Source organism: Peromyscus leucopus, chromosome 7, assembly GCF_004664715.2.
Source record: "Peromyscus leucopus breed LL Stock chromosome 7, UCI_PerLeu_2.1, whole genome shotgun sequence".
NCBI lineage: Eukaryota > Metazoa > Chordata > Mammalia > Rodentia > Cricetidae > Peromyscus > Peromyscus leucopus.
In genome coordinates, this window is record NC_051069.1 from 85377463 (window position 1) to 85392565 (window position 15103).

Genomic DNA, 15103 nt, shown 5'->3' on the forward strand with positions numbered 1-15103 from the left:
AGCTGAAAAGTTTGATGCAAGCTATGAAGGTCTGGGCAAGGGACATGAAGGTATATGAAAGATGAGACTTTATGTACAATAGTAAAACATCCAAGGTTGCTGGCGAAACTCTGAAAATCAATGTTTATTTTAAAGTGTTGGATTTCGCCGCAGCTTTATCTAAGTGTGACACAGTAGTTAAAAGTACCATGGGTTGGGGATTTAGCTCAGTGGTAGAGTGCTTGCCTAGCAAGCACAAGGCCCTGGGTTCGATCCTCAGCTCCAAAAACAACAACAACAAAACAACCCCCCCCCCCAAAAAAAAAAAAAAAAGCTTCCTGGGGCTGGAGAGATGGCTCAGCAGTTAAGAGCACTGACTGCTCTTCCAAAGGTCCTGAGTTCAATTCCCAGCAACCACATGGTAGCTCACAACCATCTGTAATGAGATCTTCTGGCCTGCTGTCATACATGCTGTATACATAATAAAAAAATAAAATCTTAAAAAAAAAAAAAAGTACCAGGCTGGTGTAGTTGACCTTCTGGGTTTTCAGTAGCCATATTTGGAGGCCTATACTGATTGGTTGGAGGGACTGAAAAGGGAGAATATTTTCCCCTTGTTCTCCAAGGACAACTATGTCCCAGGGGACTGTGGGACATCTATAAGATGTCCTACAAGTGTTCAAGAAGTCCATGAAGATCCCAGGTCTATCCAAGACTATGAAGTGGAGGTCAATACAGAAGAAAACCTCCCTCCATGCGTTGCAGTGAAGCCACAGTCATGCAAGGCCATGGATTCATCCTCATGTAGATGGAAAAACTGGTTAAAGGCAGGCTGGGGAAGCCTGGGGTTCTTCTGAAGGCCAAGTGAGTCCTAAGGACCACATCCTGGCCTTAACAGTAAAAAGAAAGTGATTAATTTTGGCCACCTGGCCACCATAGTCCTAAACATTCAGCAGGAAAATATAACCAATGGCTAAAATGTTGAGTGTGTTTTCTTAAACATTAGGCTTAAATCCATATGAAGTATTGTCGAAACAGCTATTTCTCAGCATAAACTAATGTAACACATCTTTGCCCCATTAAAAAGATAATATTCCACAATAGAGCAGTGCACTTTAAAAATCACATTTTATTATTATTATTATTGTTGTTGTTGTTGTTGTTGGTGTGTGTGTGTGTGTGTGTGTAGGTCAGAAGACAACTTTGTGGAGTCAGTTCTTTCTTTCCACCTTTTTGGGGGTTAGAGGATTTGAACTTGGGTCATTAGGACTGCTCAGCAAGCATCTTACCCACTGAGCTATTTGGAGTCTCAATATTGTTTTAAATATTCAATGGATTATTGAAGAAATCAATGAGGATTTTTAAAATTCCTAGATTAAAAGGAAAATGGAAATTCAACATATCAAAAAAATCAACGAAATGTATTTTTTTTCTTTAGAACACATTAGCATAGAGTTAAAATGGAAGCCTCAGGCTTGAAGAATATATTTATATCTGACAGACATGTATGATGGAGACCATACAAGGACTACTCAGAACTCATTAGCATAGTAAATAAGCCAACAGAAAGCAGAGTTGAGCAGACACTTCATCAAGGAGGATAAACAGATGGCAGAGAAGCACATGAGAAGACACTCCCCTCATTAAGCATTGATGAAATGCAAACCAGAACAATAATGAGATATTGCTCTCTACCTACCAGAACGACTAAAATTAAAAATGCCATTCACACCAGGGCCAGGGAGGATATAAGGAAAGGGAATTCCCCCCATTGATAATGGCATCATAAAGTAGGATAAGCAGCCAGGAAAAGAGTCGGGTTTCTTAGAAAGATAAACATACGCCTATGGTGATTGTTAATCTGTATTGTCAACTTGACTCAATCTCAAATCGCCTAGGAGATGTCAACAATGTCACCAACTAGGGACCAGTCTTCAACATATATGCTTTATCACATACTTTCACTGCTCTAGGAATGGACCCGACTGGGGCATCAAGGGAATGAAAACACACACACACACACACACACACACACACACACACACACACACACACACTGAAGTACTGGGATCAGTGGTCTGGGTTCTTGGATGGAGAAAAGCACAGCACTCTGGAAGTTCAGTGTGTTTATCATATGGGCTAAACTGAACAGAGAGGTTGGGTTATCACATACAGCTGAGCAAGGAGCTGGGCTATGACATACCGATAAACAAGGAGACAGAGTTTATGGTAGACACACACATACACACATAGCTATTCTTGGTAGGCACTGTCTCTTTGGGGGATGGGCAGTCTTCAGGCTAGAAACATATTTAACTTACTTTGTTCCTGTGCTAGCCTTTTCATCACTGTGACCAATACCAAAAGGACATGATTATTTATTTATTATTATTTATTTATTGGTTATTATTTATTTATTTTTTATTTATTTTTTATTTATTGGTTTTTTGAGACAGGGCATCATTAATTGGACTCAGTGAGTTCACATAAATATATAAAATTATAAAAGGAGGATATGAAGTTGGGACACAGATATGCTGAGTAGTGGGTATGATCAAGATACATTGTATACATGTATGAATTTTTCAAAGAATAAAGAAATTATAAAAACAAACAAAAACTACATTGAGAGTCCTGATTTAACCCACCCTGGCATGTGTACTAATTAGGGCATCTATTGCTGTGAAGAGACACCATGACCAGGGCAACTCTTACAAACATTTAATTGGGGTGGCTTGCTTACCATTTCAGAGTTTCAGTCCATTATCATCATGACAGGGAACACAGCAGTGTGCAGGCGGACATGGTGGTGGAGAAGTGGCTGGGAGTCCTACACCTTGCAGGCTACAGAAAGTCAACTGAGACACTGGACAGTATCCTAAGCATAGGAAACGTCAAAGCCCGCCCCCACAGTGACTCACTTCCTCTAACAAGGCCAAACCCATTCCAACAAAGCCACACCTCCTATTAGTGCCACTCCCTATGAGATTATGGGAGCCAGTTACATTCAAACTACTGCAGAATGTTGTCAAGAAAACAAACAACAGATGATAGGGAGGACCAGAAGATAAGAGAACCCTTACAAACTGTGGGAATGAATGTAAATCAGTCCAGTCACTACGGCAACCCATATGGAGGTTTCCCAAAACTCTAAAAACAGAACTACCATATGATCCAGCTATACTGTATATTCCCAACTAAACCACCATATCACAGAGGCGCTTACATAATGCATTTATTATGGCAATGTCCCAGTGTGTTTTTGTTTCTGATTTTTTTTAAAAAAATCATGACTAAAAACAATTTGAGCAGGAAAAGGTTTATTTCAGTTACAGTCCATCATGAAGGGAAGTCAGGACAGACATTCAAGGCAGGAACAGAGGCAGAAACCATGGAAGAAAATGACTTACTGGCTCGATCTCCATGGTTTGCTCAGCTGCTTTTTTATACAACTGGGGACTACTCGATCATGAGTGAGTGTCATTGTCCACAGTGAGGTGAACCTTCCCATATCAATCATCAATCAAGAAATTGCTTATGAGCCAGGCGGTGGTGGTGCATGCCTTTAATCCCAGCACTCAGGAGGCAGAGGCAGGCGGATCTCTGTGAGTTCAAAGCCAGCCTGGTCTACAGAGCGAGTTCCAGGAAAGGTTTCTACACAGAGAAACCCTGTCTCTAAAAAACCAAAAAAGAAAAACAAAGAAATTGCTTATGCCCACAGGCCAATCTGATGGAGGCACTTTCTCCACTGAGGTTCCCTCTTCCTAGATGACTCTAGCTTGTGTCAAATTGTCAAAAATAAACAAACCCACAAAAACAAAACAAAACTAACCAGCACAGGTCATATTCACAATAGCTGAGTTATGGAATTGGACCACATGTCCATCAAGAGATAAAGGACAAAGGAAATGTGATGGATACATCCAGAGTTTTATCTAGAAATAAATAAGAATGAAATATGTCATTTCTGGGAAAATGAACGGAACTGGAGACCATGAGATCAAACGAAATAACCCAGACTCAGAAAGACAAATATGTGTGTTCTCTCACATGCAGAGTCTGGATTTAGAAAACAAAACAAAACATGAATGTAGAAAGGGGACTGACTATCTGGGAAGAGGAAGGGTCCAGCAAGGCAGGGGTGAGGCAGCAAGATGAGGTGCTTAAGATGACCCAGCAATTTGCTGATTGAATTTATGTAAAATTGAGACCAATTGTGGTTTCCTGGTCCTGTCTGGGACGGATCGCCGGTACAGCCATTAGAAATCAGAATCATGAAACCTACGCACTATGTGTCATGATTCTTCACCAGGGACCTTTGTGCAGGTCTCAGGTCCCCTGGGCAGGCTGACTCTAGGCGACTCTTGCTGCTCAGAGTGGCTATGAGTTGTCATGGTAATGGGCTTGTCAGCTTCCCAGACAGTGGTGCCCAAGCGCCCAGAGTGCCTTGTACATGCTGAGGATCAGTGCGTGTCTTCGAATCGAGTTTCTGTTAATGAATGGCGACAGCGCCATCATGAATATTGATGGATTGAGACTCCAGCTCAGTCTGGACATGAAGCCAGGACTTCTGCCAAGGAAGGCAAAGAAGAATTCCCAATAAGCTGGATGCATTTGAACCCCTATGTACACAAATCTGTGATTGATTCGGGGCATGGGGTACCTCTCTGTTGTCATGGTGACTCCTAGAGGGGAAAATGATTGTTCTTTAAAAGCATCCCAGACATCAGGACTCTGAAGTAATAGCCCTTTTAAAAATTGAATCATATTAATAAGCTCTATCCAAATGCACAGTGCCTCTTTTTTTTCTTTAGATGCATTATTAACTTGGCTAGCAATAAGACCTCATAAATGCAAAGTGGCCATCCAGTAAGAACACTGCTTCCAGTGCGGGATAGTAAAGATACATGGTGGTCACTAACTCAGCAGTCCTGCTGCGTAAAGAGAGGCCAAGGAAAGCAGATGTGCATGAATCTCCCCCTGCCCCTTTACAAGCGTCTTTTGAAGTTTCAAAGAGACCTCACCTATCCCTGAGGTGGTGTGGTATATTCACCTGAGAGGACTGCTCAGACATGGGTGTAAGCGAATAGAAAATCTTTATTAGCCAGCAGGCCACTACACTGTGTGTTTGGGATGCCAGTGTAGCCCCAAGCCTTTCTCAGGATGAGCTTTTAAGCACAAAAGTCATGTTCTGGATCGACATACTTCAGCTAACAAGAACAGTTAGTCAGAAGCAGAACAGAACTACAGAAGCCGAAAAGCAACATTACTATGTTTTGAGACTTTCTCAGAACTATATGAACTTTGATGGGTTAAATCTTTGTTTTGGTTTTGGTAAGTGATGTTGTCTACAAGCTAGGTTTTACAGCCCATATGGTACTTCCATCATGGAGTCAGTTGTGCTAAGGTCTGGGGGCCTCCTAAGGTCTGGGACCCAGTTACAGGGGGACTATCAACAGCCAATGGTTGCTTGGGGGAAGGGTTCTAATTTTCATTGGTAGTGTAACCACTGATAAGTTACCTATTCTTCAGTAAATAATGTCCCACCAGGATCATGCAAACAGGCCTCACTAAACTCAATGCATCACACACAGAGAGAGGTGAGAAAGTGCGAGAAGAGTGTTGGGAGGAAGGGGAGGGTGATGAGATTTGATGTGAAGATGATAAAAATGTATTATATTTGTACAAAATTATCAACAAGCAACAAAAAAATCACAAAAAGAAAACTCACCCTGCTCTCCACTCATCTCCTCTTTTATTCACTCATCTATTTATTCATTTGTCCATTCATCAAACATCCATGGCATTGAACATGATCAGATTCTGTAGTAGAAAACCGTAGACAATTCAGATGTAGTGTCTGTCCTTATAGAGTCTAACCTTGGTTCTGCACACAAAGTTTGGTTCCTGTATTAGTCATGGTTTGCTAGAAGTACAGAACTTATAGAATGTGCGTGTGTTTGTGCTTGTGTGTGTGTGCGCACACGTACGCATATATAAAGTTGTTATTAGAATGACTATGGTCCAGCTAACCCAACAATGGCTGTCTTGGAACAATGGCAAGTCCAAGAATCTAGTAGTTGTTCAGTCCACAAGGCTGATGTCTCAGCTGGTCTTGAGTACACATGGAATCCCGAAGAAGTAGGCTCTAATGCCAGTGAAGGAATGGACTTGCCAGTGAGAACAGAGCAAGCAGGCAAAGAGAACAGCAAGTTTCCTTCTTCTATGTCCTTTATATAGGCTTCCAGCAGAAGGTGTGGCCCAGATTAAAGGTGGATCCTTCCCACCTCAGAAGGTCCAGATTAAAACTGGGTTGTCCTACTTTAAGTGATTGAATTAAGAAAAAAAAAAAAATCCCTCACAGCTATACCCAGCTGCTTGGGTTTTGATTAATTCTAGATGTAGTCAAGCTGACAACTAAGAATAGCCGTCATGGTCCCTTTCACTTCTCATGAACCTGGTTAAGGCAGCCGCACACGGAGGCAGGCTGTCCAGGTAGAGAGCTTGCTCCTCACTCTGGAGCAGAATCCCAGACTCCTCAAAGCATGCCCCTTTTACAGGGCCCGCCTTCGCATCTCTGAGATGGATAGCATTGCAGCTGATAAGCCCAAGTCTCTATGTCTGATCTAAAGTCTCCCACAGCTGAGCCAAAGTCTTTCCACCATATATTTCACAGGGAACTAACTCTCTGAGGCACACATGCTCGTAGCCAAAGGCTTCTGGAGCAAACTTCAAACGTGCTGAACAGTGACTACACGTTAGAAGGATTCATGAATATGCTGTTTCCAGAACTATGTGGTTGAGTATGGGGAGGGGCTTCAGGTGGTAAAATGCTGAACACGGGGAGCCAAGTTTGATTCCTAGGACCCATGCAAAAAGTGGGTACCAAGCAGAGCAGTGGTGGCACACACCTTTAATCCCAGCACTCTGGAGGCAGAGGCAGGTGGATCTCTGTAAGTTCAAGACCAGCCAGGTCTACAGAGTGAGTTTGGCCAGCCTGGTTTACAGAGTCTCGAAAAGCCTGAAAAAAAAAAAGGTGGATATGATGACATGTGCTTAAAATCTGAGCACTGGAGAAGCAGAGGCAGGCAAACCTCCCGGACTCATTGGCCAGCTAGTTTACCATACTTGGTGAGCTGCAGGCCAGTGAGAGACCATGGTCCAAAATTTAAAAAGAAAAGGAAAAATTGTGGATGGCATCTGAGGACCAACACCCAAGGTTGTCTGCTGGTTTCTACATGAACATGCACACACATGCACCTGCATGCTCATGAACATGCACATGCACACATGCGCGTGTGCGACAGACAGACAGACAGACAGACACACACACACACACACACACACACACACACACACACACACACAGAGTTCTCTCTAGATTTTGTTCCTCCACTTCTGCCCCAAATTGTGATGTTGCCCAAGGATGACTCTATATCACCAGTGAGTGCATCTATTCGGCTACCACACTGGAATCCTGGTCCAACCTGATCTCCTCAGAGCTCCACCTTTGCTTTTGATTTCCTGCTGGACACCAGTGTCCCAAAGGGGGATGCTGAGGACTGAACATTTGTAGCCTCTCCAAATACATATGTAGAAACCCGCCCTTGGGAACTGATCAGCCAACGAGGCCCACATGAACGGATTAGAGCCCTGACTGGAACTAAAGAGATCTAGTGAGGATACAAGAAAAAGATGTATGACCAGGACACAGGCAGCCAAGCTGCTGAAGCCTGATTCTGAATGTCCCTGTTCTAGAACTGTGAGGAACTGACTTAGTCCTTGTCATTCATAAGCCAGACAGTATACAGTAATGTGTCACAGCAGCTCAGGGACTAAGATCATGTAAAGAAACTCAGTTTATCCGAAGTCAAACTCTTAGGTTTGGGCGAGGTCCCCAGAACTCTATGCTCCAGTGGACGAGACTCCTGGTGTGGCTGGAGCTATGCAGAGACCGTAGCTGGTTCAGGGACATGAACCCGAAGAAGAAAGGTGGGCCGTGAAGAACACTTGGACTTCAGAGAGATGCTATAGCTTGAAGAAGAACAGTCCCGGTCTGAGGTCTTGCCACTACAGAGGCATTTCTACCATGGGTGGGAAGTCATCTTAGGACTGTCTGGTTCTAGGCTAGGCTTCCAAAGCGGTTGAATGAGCAAGGCTTCACCTTCCTCCCATATAGTCCCTAGGGAAGGGGCTATTTGAGAAGAACAAAAAGACTCTCTGGCTGTGAGTCAGCCCGTCCCCCATACCCCCCCCCCCCCCCGCTGAAATGACTGTGTGTAGAATGAGCCAAGCACCAAAATGCATCATTCTGAGGGAGCTGAGCCCCCTGCCCCTGGTCAGGCACTGGTGACTCTGAAAGGCACTGTCCATTTTCTTTTTTAAAAAATGTTTATTTTTACTTTTATTTATGTGTCTGTGTGAGTGTGTACCACACGAGTGGAGTTGCTCACGAGGCACAGAGAGGGAGTTGGGTCCCCTGGAGCTAGAGTTGCCAGCTGTTGTAAGATCCCCCACAGCAGTGCTGGGAACTGAACTCAGGTCCTCTGCAAGAGCAGCAGGTGCTCTTTACCTCTGAGCTGTCTCTTGAGCCTCGGGTACTGTCCATTTGAGGTAGCTTGGATGACACCTACTCGATCCATATTCACGCTGGGTTGGCCAGATCCCCTTCTCACTGCAGTCTGCGGGTGTGAGAGATTGGCCTTTCCTTCACCCAGTCAATAATAAAGGAAAGTTCCCTTCTTGTGGGAGATGTCACTCCCATAGGTAAGGCTCCCATGTCATTTAGCATTATTTACAAATTAAGTAAATGTGGAATAATTTTTGAAAACTCAGTATTTATGGAAGTCAACTGTGTGATTAAAAAATTCAATTTCTAGGTATATAATCATGAGAAACAAATATATATACATATATACATATATATGGCAAAAGACTGGTTTATAATTTCATCAAAACTTTTTCCACTATATCCCCAAACTGACAGCAACCCAATGTCCATCAGTAGAGAACAGATTTCTGAAAGGAGAGATGAAGTAGTAAGATATGCAGCAGCATGGACCAATCTTACAGATTTATGATCAGCGAAAGAAGTCGGACCCAAACAGCTACATATAAACAATATACATACCATCCCACCCACAGGAAGAACAGGCTCAAATAACAGGGTCAAAGGTCAGAGTACAAGTGACTTGACAGTGAATGTGGACTGGGAAGGGACATTTGAGACACATGCTGAGGCTGGGGACAGCCTGTACCATGATCCGGACAGCAACCACTTAAAGATGGTCACATGATTGGCAGCTTGTTTATCCAGTGCTGGGGACGGAATCCAGAGCCTGGTACATGGTGGAAAGTGTCTATCTGTGAGCTGGATCCTCAGTCCAAAGGGTCACATTTAGTATTCATGTACTTTTATTTTTTTGCAGCTTACTGCAAGTTACACTTTTTTTCAGCATTAAAAAAGGAATTAAAAAAGGAAAGAGTTTAAAATGCATTTAACCCTGACCAGGAAACAGCTCTAATCCAGGATCAAGTGTGTTTAATTTTTCATACAGCCTTACACAGATGGGCTGAATATGAAAGAACCCAGGGGAGGCCAGTGGGGCCTGCTGAGAAGTATGGATGCCAGAAGATTCTGTGCCCTTTGCTGTTCCTGCTCAGGACTCATTTCCCAGACCACGGCCTGAAATCCTTGGTGCATCTGACCAAACTGACTTGGTTTCTGGCCCATCCAACAGTCCAGGTAAGCCATATTAGCTGCTGACACAGGATCTGCTCCACAGCAGTCCCTGCTCAAATGTGTCCATGGGCTCCTTCCCTTTAGGCGGAGACCCTGATGCCACCTTTGCTTTGGCAAAGTGATTCTCAACCCATGGGTCATGACCCCTACAAGGGTCAAATGACCCTTTCACAGGGGTTGCATATCAGATATTTACGTTATGATTTATAACAGCAAAATTACTATTATGAAGTAGCAACGAAAATAATTTTATGGTTGGGGGGGTCTCACCACAACATGAGGAACTGTATTAAAGTGTGACAGCATTAGGAAGGTTGAGGACCTGCTCTAGCTGGTCTCCAACAAAGTCTTTTTGAATTTTAAAGCCCACTTTATTCATTTCTCCTTCCACGGAGTTCTGATTAGAGCATCCAACCCATAGTTCTTTCCAGTACCGCTATAACATTTGCTGCTATCCAGCTACCCACTCATCTGCTCATGTATTCAACCACCCACCCACTTACCTGTTCATTCACCCACCCACTCACCCATCCATCTACCCAACCACTCACCCACCAGTTCATTCAAACATCCACCCACCCACTCTCCTGCTCATTCATAACTCACCCACCCATCCATCCATCTACCCACCAGTTCATTCAACCATTCACCTACCCACTCTCCTGCTCATTCACACACTCACCCACCCATCCCGTACTCACCCACTTATTTGCATATCCATCTCTAGTCTGCTGTGTCTTAACCACAGGAGCAGAGGTCACTCCTGAAAGTCAAGTTCAGCTCTGGAACATTGTCTTCCCTGCACTGGGAATAGCTTAGCAATCCCTTTGACCATTCTCCACACCCTGTGCCCTAATCCATCAGACTTTTTATTTTCTCTGAAACTTAGTAATTCAGTTTGTGATAATTTAATCATGTTCAGTGTAATTTTTATCTGTGAGAGAGGAGAACATCTACTCTGTTAGAGGTGCTTTAGATCTGTTATCTCATTCATAGTAAAACTTCGAAATGAATATATGCCCATTTACCCATGAGAAAACTAGCATTTGAGGACGTTAAGCTAGTGAATGCTGGACTGGGGAGTGAGGTCCAGCCATGGCAGTTTAAGCCATTTCCTAAGCACGTACTCCTTTTCTGGTCTGCAAAATGCTAGCGGAAGTCACTAGATGGCATTGTGAAGTAACCGCTAGCCTGGCTTCCTTGCTGGGATGCTCGTGGAACGCTGAGTCTGCAATCCCCATATTCACCACCAGGGGGCAGGCGAGGGAAATAAATGGCTCGGTGCCATTCAAGACCAGAAAGGAGCCTCTTTCACCTGGCGGCTGAAGAAGACTGCGACCACCCTCTGATTCTAAACACTAAAGATTCCAGACACGGTTACTGACCTCTTCTTCACATGTACTAAACCACGGAGCCTCAACTTTGGATCTTTCCTTCGACTTAATAAAGAATCTCAGCATGGTTGGTAGAAAACACAGAATTCAGTTTCTGGCTTGGGCAACAAAGAACACTCGATTACTTTCCGGCTGGACAGGTGCTCCGCGTGCATCGTCTCATTTCACCCTTCGGGTCTTAAGAGATTCAGACCGTGAAGTCACTCACTCACATTTACAAAGGGAGTTAGGAAGTCTGTCCAATCTGCCCTTCAACAGCCTCTGCTGTCAAATGGGCTTAGGCTAGCCTGTCCCAGGGCTGACCTTGTACAAGCTTGGAGAGTGGCGTGCTCATGGAGGAGGAAGGGATGCTAGCTCCCTGAGGTCTGTTACAGGGAAGTGCGATGCAGGTCCCCTAGCACTGTCCCTTTTCCAGCACCGACAGCATTTTCAGTCCCGGCGGCATGTGTTTTCATGTCTGTTTTCCACAGGGAAACACTGAGGTCCATAAAGGGGGAAAGGATTGGGTTGAGCTCTCTAAACTCCCTAATTCATGAACTAAACAAATCCATTTGCTGCCTGTGGTCACGGATCAGTCCTGTGCTAGGCACCGTAACACGGGTGACTCGAGTATTGTCACTACCTTTAGGTGCTTGCCAGTTAGGGAAAGGACAGTGCCCTCATTTACCAGTGCCAACCACGGACTCACGAACTCACCCATGAATCCATCTGTCCATCATACACCCATCTATCCACCCACCTATTAGCTCACATATCCATCCATTCACCTTCCCACCTATAATTTATCCTTCCTGTAGGGGGCCCTCCTCCTTCCTTCCTGTAGTACCCCCTCCTTCCTTCCTGTAGGGAGGCCCTCCATCCTGCAGGGGGCCCTCCATCCTGTAGGGGGAGGCCTTCCTTCCTGTGGGGCCCCCTCCTCCTTCCTGCCGGGAGGTCCTTTCTTAGGGCTTTGTTGTCATTTGCACTTCCCTAGATCACACTGCTGATCCCGCTGGTCATCATGCTCAGCCCTCTTTTCTATATCTCCATCTCACAGAGAGATCCCGTCATGTGACAAAGCCTTTCTTGGGGAGACACAACACCCACGCCTCCTCACCTCACACAGGGAACCATGACAGACAAAACACAGATACCACCCAAGTCCAACTTGGTGAATCAGTGGGTTTTACTGGGGTTACTTACAGGAGTGTGAGTGAGGGGTCACTCACAGGAGCAGAAATGACTCAAAGAGGGCTGTACCACCAAAGCCCACCCCAGCATAGGTGACAGCTCACAAAAGCTGGGATCCTGGAGCACACTGCACAGCTTGCAGCCAGCTCGGCAGGTTGGAGATTGACCTCCCCAAGTGACAAATCTCTTTCAGGCAGCTCTGTAAGTGGTTGCTTCTTCAAGGTAGCTGGTCTGTTCTCAGAGTCTTTGCAGCTCAGCTTCCCTCCGTCAGAGGGGAATTCTCAGCTTTTACTCCTTGTTCTTTCTGGGTGGGGCCTAGTGAATCTGGTCAGTTTCAGGGACTTCCTGAAGCTTTTTTGAGTTGTTTACCTTTCTGCTTAAGGAGCTTCCCGGAAGCATGGAATGTTTCCATCTCTGAGGAAACTGTTACACAAGGAGACCAGTGCATGGGACGCACTTAGTACTAACGCTTGTTGATGAAGCAGCAGAGCCCCAAGTGGGTGCTATGTGCCTCAGTATTCTGTAAAACAAGTCACCGGGATGCTGGGGGATGCTTTTAAGAGCTTTTCTTGTACTTAATTTTTAATTATATAACAAGCACATAATCATCCTCGTCTGCTATTTAATATTCAGAATGATAATGGCAGAGCATGTTGTAAATCCTGCCTTGGCCTGGCTCCCAACGGCTCTTGAGGAAAGGGTGGAGCTCTAGGCTGTGGAGGGACCATCTTGGTCCCCATTCTTGTCTGCTGACTTCCATCAGCAACTGCAGAATGTCACTGATGTCAATTTTACAAAAATCAGATTTTCAAACATCAGAATCTTTATGTAACTTTGTTAGCAGATACCCAGTGATAAAAGTTGTTACTTAATTGGTGGTGACGTACATTTAATATCATCCTCTGAACTGAATATCAAATGACAAGACCGAGTGTTCTATTTAGCCAAACAAGAAGGGCAAAGCACAGAGGAAGGCAAGGAACTTCAGATATTGGGTACCTGGCCATCCTGCAGGCCAGGAGGCTGCTGGGCATCAGGCCCAGAGGCAGCTAGTTCAGATGGGCTGGTGGAGGGAGGGCAGAAGTTGACTTGTTAGCTGGCCTGACTAGTCAGAACACATCAGTTAAAGCATGCCAGAATTGGTTGGCATGGTGATTTGAATGTGAATGGATTCAAAGGCTCAGGTTTGAATACTTGATCCCCACTCGATGGAACTGTTTGGGAAGGATGAGGAGGTGTGGCCTTGTTGGAGGAGGTGTGTCACTGGAGGAAGGCTTTAAGGTTCCAAAAGCCCACCCCAGCCATTCCCAGTTAGCTCTCTTTCACTGCCTCCCACTTCTGGATCCGGATGTAAGCTCTCAGCTACGGCTCCAGCACCATCCTTCCTGCGGGCTGTCATGCTCCTTGCCGCGATAGCATAGACTCGCCTTCTGAAACAGTAAGCTCCCAGCAGCTCTTTCTCCTGTAAGTTACCTTGGACACGGTGTTCTGGGCACAGCAATAGAAAAGTTAATGGAGACAGTTGTTAGATAGCAGTGAACATGAGTCGCCCTGCTCTTGGACCTTGCTTTGATCCACATTTTGACAAGTCAACAGTTGGTTCAATAGGGGGCTTGGAGCACGGCAGTGCTGAAGCTGACTGTAAGCTACTATGAATCAGCCTCATGCACTGACTCAAGTTGGATTGGCCGGTGAATGTTTTTAGTCTTGTGTAGCTATTTCTTCCAAATTGAGACATTTCTTCCTGGAGAGAGATGAGATGCTCACAAAACTCAAGAAGCTCACCAAATTTGCAAGACTTACGAGCCCCTCCCTGAGGTTAGATGAGCAGTAACCAACTGTTGGAGGAATCTTCAGTGGAGTTGCCTGCAAGGTACTCAGACAACTCCCGTCCTGTGACTTTCGTGAATGGCCACCCACACTAAAGGAGCCTTTTTTTTGTTTTGTTCTTTGGAGACAAGGTTTCTCTGTGTAACAACCTTGGCTCTTCTAGAACTCTCTTAATAGACTAGGCTGGCCTCAAACTCACAGAGATCCTCCTGCATCTGCCTTCCAAGTGCTGGGATTGAAGACATGCACCACCACTGCCCAGCTAAGGTAGGTTTTTGGCTAATGTTGCCTAAGTCACCCACACTCCTGTGAGTAACCCCAATGAACTAGACTTGGAGTCTAGTTTAACTCTTTTGGTCGGCTGTCACCAGTTCCCTGTCTGGTGTGAAAGGACAGGTATCCGGTCACATCTCCGCAGGAAAAGCAAGCAGCACCTGTTTTGTTCAACTGGTGTTATGAAGAGCTAGAAAACAAAAGGATGATACGATGTAAGTAAATAGGACAAAAGGGAAGGCAAATGGAAACTTCAGAAGAAACGAAAAGCTTGCAAGAGAGGCATATGCCCACAGCACATTACAGCAGCTGGCTGAGCGGCCATGAATACCAGTCAGAGCCACTACACACTGCTTTTCCTCTTTTTACTTATTCCTCTCTCATATATCATATCCTGATGGAAGTTTCCCCTCCATCCTCTCCTCTCAGTCTTTCCCCCACCTCTCCTCCTCCTCCTCTTCCTCCTCTCTCCTTCTCCTCCTCCTCCTCTTCCTTTCAGAAAAGAGCAAGTCTCCCAGGGAAGTCCACTGACTATGGCATAACAAGTTACAATAAGACTAGACCCAAACTCTTATATCAAGGCTGGATGAGACAATCCAGTAGGAGGGAAAGAGTCCCAAGCACAGACAAAAGAGTCAGAGACACCCCTGCTCCCACTGTTAGGAGTCCCACAAGAACCTCAAGCTACACAACCATAAGGCACATGCAAAGGACC